Source organism: Rhagoletis pomonella, unplaced genomic scaffold (genome assembly GCF_013731165.1).
Source record: "Rhagoletis pomonella isolate Grant_MI unplaced genomic scaffold, Rhpom_1.0 Rhpom_scaffold_00003, whole genome shotgun sequence".
NCBI lineage: Eukaryota > Metazoa > Arthropoda > Insecta > Diptera > Tephritidae > Rhagoletis > Rhagoletis pomonella.
Genome location: NW_023458557.1, coordinates 90,254,051 through 90,258,875, shown reverse-complemented (window position 1 = coordinate 90,258,875; position 4,825 = coordinate 90,254,051).

The following is a 4,825-nucleotide window of genomic DNA, read 5'->3' as shown; positions in this document are numbered from 1 at the left end:
AAAAAAAAGACCACCAAAGGTGACAATTTCCCCTATATGATAGTTACTAACTTTAAATCGATATACATCGATTCCTAGACGTGACCCAGCGAAACGCCGGGCCACGTATAACTTGTTTATGACCGATATAACATTTGCCGTTGGTTTCATCCCATCCCGATTTTGACTGTCGCATAGTGTTATCTTATAGTTCATACGAGCCTTGCGCTGGATTGTACATGTGGCACGCATTAATTCTGCCACTACAGTGAAAACATTTTTCGCCGTAGAACCCATAGATGGTCAACGAAAATGAGGACACTTATGAATATCATGGAATGGTCAAGAAGTTCGCCGAGTTCAAGTCGGCTAAACAATCTATAAAGCCCGTGCTGAATAATTGGTTGCCAATGTTGACAAGGGCGAGACAATGGCAGAGATAATGTTCGATGCTCTCTACCTCTCCCTCGTATTTGCAACTGCGACAAAAATCGTTGGTGGAGTATCCTTACCGTGTGTGCATACCAGGCAGTTTCCATTGATTACCCCGACTGATAATCTGAGAGAGGAGCAGTGCAGCCAAGTGAGAGCTATGGATCGCCTTACATAAATCTTTGGCCAAATTTGCCTGGTAGTATGGTAGGTAGTTTCCACAGCCTCCTCCTCCTCGATGAGTTCAGCATTTAATCTGTGCTTGCAGGAGGTTAGAGGTATGCCCGCATTCTGAACATAATTGACTTGAGATATTTCTTTCCCCCTACTTGCCAGCTCGTTGGCTAGGCAGTTTCCAGGAAGGTCCATATTTATGCCAGCAGGTTGAAACACTTCCTGCATTAAATGCCTACTTTGGAAGTTGTACCGTTAGATTTGAGTGCTTTGACAGCAGCTTTTCTCTAAGAATAAGTAGTTATCGACCATCCTGGAAGGGCGGAGGTAATGAGTCACCGAGTCTCCTCCATTTTGGCGATTGGCTCTGCTTGGAAAACGCTGCAACGGTCCACTACCAACCCTTTTGTTAAGCTTGGAGCCATCTGTGTATATAGCCGTAGACTCTGGGTCTAAGTTTGTGACGCCTTCCCATTCGTTCCTCTCAGACATTCTTAAGAATAATTTGTTGTCTAAACATCTTTAGTGGATTGTCCGGTGGAGTTTCAATTATTTTTGCGTGTCCGAATCTGAGGTCTGTTATTATCCTTAACCTCTCTTTGGAGGGGTTTATGATTTTCTTGTTCCTTGTAAGGTTGTAGCCTCCCAGTAGACCTGGATATCGATGTATTTATTGTTTAACGTTTTGTTTTGTACTAGCAAAATAATATCAAAATTTTGTTCATTAACTTTCATGTGGCACCCTAATATGATGCGCCTATCGCTGCAAATCACAGTCTGGTTTTGCTCTGCAAAGCTTACTTTCCAGTTCTGTTTTAACGCCACACTGCTTTCACTTATCAATATCAGCTACAGCTGCTTCTTCTTCATTTACTCCTCTTTTCATGCACTGAATGCTTTCGACTTATCAACATTTTCCTAAGTATTTTTTTCTTTCCTTTTTTGTTACTATAACCATTACTTTCCGTACTGTGAGAGACTTGCAGTTTGCATGCCAGCGCTATTTTAAACTCTTTCCTTACTTCCACGCCCACTATATGTATATAGCGTATGAACAGTTGTTTCCTCCTTCCATTGACTATTGTGTCTGTGGGCTAATGAAAATGAAATTTGGCGAAACTGTGTCATCAAAGCTAGTGCGCTTATTTTTTGTTTTTGTTTCTCAGCGTAAGCCAGCTATCTTAGTTGTTGTTTTTGCTTCTTGGTATGCTCCACTTTTCGCATCGATTTTCTTTCTATCTGCAATACATAAGTTTCCAAGAATATGTACGTATTTATGTATGTATGAATGCATATCCATGGATTTGTTTTGTCGTCGTCCTGTTGACTGTTTGTTAATTTCGTAATGGACATGGCAATTGCTGTGCATAGATGGCAGGGATATGTAGATATGTAGATTTGTGTGTACAACACATACTATTTACTGGACTTGTGCGCTGTTCTTAAAGACTAACTTATATAATTTCAGTATAACTTTAAAAATTGTAGGTTCGTAAGAAATTTCACCGAACCTTAGGATTAAAGCTTGAGAACTTTGAGTTAAGGTATTATTTTTTGCAATAATCTTCTGGTATTCTAAAATTTCTATTAACTTTTAATATTAAAGCCTTAATACTCAACTCTGGTCAAATGTCCAATGTTGAAATAAATCATTTAGGATAGGTTTCACACAGTGTCAATGCTTCCTTTAGGAGTATGAGGAGAGCTCGAACTCAGTTATGCTAGAAATAATATTTATAAAATATAGTCTGTATTTTGCCCTAGGAAGATATCCACTAAATGTTTTTACTATGCAAATATTGTTCACGCCAAGTTTTTTATCGGTAACTGTAATCTTTAATAATGATAATATTTTGGCGCTTAAACCTTAAGTGTTTGGCCGAGTTTCTCCTCCGGTTTGTGGTGCGCGTCTTGATGTCGATTAATAATGCCTGCTCAGAAATATCTACTGTGGATGGCATAGCCGGAGTTGAGTTGATGAAGGTTATCTATGTATATATATAATCTATGTATATATATAATCTATATATGGTCACCTGAAATGCAAAAAGACATAACAACATCGTAAATAAAATGGAAAAAGTAGTGACTGATATTTAAATTTTTTTATAAAATGAAATTCATGATATAAATCAAAAAGTGAATTTTTAATTTTTTTTAGTTACGCTTTTTGCATTTCAACGATGACGTTTGTATATACATATAATACGCGAAGGGATTTTTTATTGAGGATAAAAGAATTGTACCGTTAGCCCGATTTTCAAAAATTAGATGTCAAATTAAAGCGTTTGGTCTGTAGATGTGCAAACTGGTATTTGTTTTTCGAAAAGAGTTGCCACCTGTTTATAATGAAATTCAAATTATTTAATAATCAATGCCATCAAATCCGCACTGTTCGTTCGATTTTCAAAAATGAGGCGTCAAACTAAAAGCCTTGGAGTGTAGATGGTAGGTTTTACTTTTTTGAAAAAAGTTGGCACCTGTTAAAAACTTATATTCGAATTATTTAAAAAAATAAATCAATTGTTACAAGCTCGGTATCAATCGAAATGGTTTTGAAAGCTCTATTTCTTAGCTGAACTATAGGAGGAGGTTGCCACCTGTTTAAAAAACCGTACTAGGTAAGAGAAAATGTATCACCATATGGCTGCCAAAAAAAAGGGGTTTCAGAAAGTAGTAGTTTGAAAACATTTTGAAGAGAGTTGCCACCTGTGAATTTAGTTTACTTATTCACAATTTATACGAAATATCAAAATATGGATTTCAAACAAAGGAGTGTTAAGTTATCTTTAGTTTGAACGCTAACAATAATTTTGAGGTGTTGGAAGAGGGTTGCCACAAGTTAAATTCAAATTAGTTTATAAGTTAAATGAATTACTAAAAAAATATGTGTACCAAGCGAAGTGGGTTTGAAAAATTTGTATTTCTGAACAGTATTTATCGGGGTTGCCACATGTTTGAAAATTAAAATTCCACTTAATTCATCAGTTAATGAAAACATGTATCGCAGTATCCGGCGAAGAAGAATTAACAATGGATAAGCTTGAAAATACTTTTGAAGAGGGCTGCCACCTGGTTCAATTAACTAATTCGCAAAGTATATGAAATATAACAAGTATTTTTTAGCAAAAAAACCGACTTAAAAATATATATATATATATCTTTATATATTTCATGATCCAATGATCGGATCTAAACCAGATTAGTATGGGACCACTTCTGAGACATTACCTTTCGGATGCAAAAAGAATTATCGAAATCGGTGGTCCAAAGTTATGCGGTAACATACATAAAAAAAATATATTCCGACGAACTGATAGCCTCCTCCTTTTTTGGAAGTCGGTTAGAAATAGCGTAGTCAAACGAAAGAATGTTAAGAAATCTTTAGTTTGAACATTTCGAATGTTTGAAGAGAGTTTGCACGTGTTTACGAAGTTACATTCAAATTATACAGTAAGTTGGATGAATTATTAAAAGATGGGTATAAATCGAAATGTGTTTGAAAGGGATTTATTCCTGACGTTTATTTAGGACGGTTGCCATTTGTTCGAACATGTGTATCAAAATGTCAGACGAAAGGGATTCAGGAAGATTTTGTTTTGATAATACTTTTGGGAAGGAATTTAAAAAATGAGAGGTCAAATTAGAGGCCTGTAGATGTATGATTAAGTTTTATTTTTTTACCCGAGCGCACTTGTGCACAAGGGTATTTTAATTTTGTTCACATAACGGTTGTTTGTAACAGCCAAAACGAATCGAGATAGATATAGACAAATGTATACATATATGCTCAGAATGAATAGAGAAATCGATTAAGCCATGTCTGTCTGTCCGTCCGTCTGTCCGTCCGTCCGTGTACACGATAACTCGAGCAAAAATTGAGATATCTCAACGAAATTTGGTATGTAGGTTTCTGTTAATCCAAGGTAGGTTGGTATTGAAAATGGGCGAAATCGGACAGTAACAACGCCCACTTCCCATATCACGGTAATTTCCAGAAATACGAAAACTGCGATATTTTAGTAACTACTGAAGATAATTCACTCAAAATTGATATTTGTAATAAATTTCAGACGAAAAATAAGAATATTATAAATTTTTGGAAAATGGGCGTAGCCACGCCCACTTATGGTTACATGTGTATATCTTGGTAACCGCTGCACCAATTTCTTCCAAACTTGGCACAGTTGTTCGCCTTGATACAGCATACTAAATGGCCGAAAATTTTAAAAATCGGACA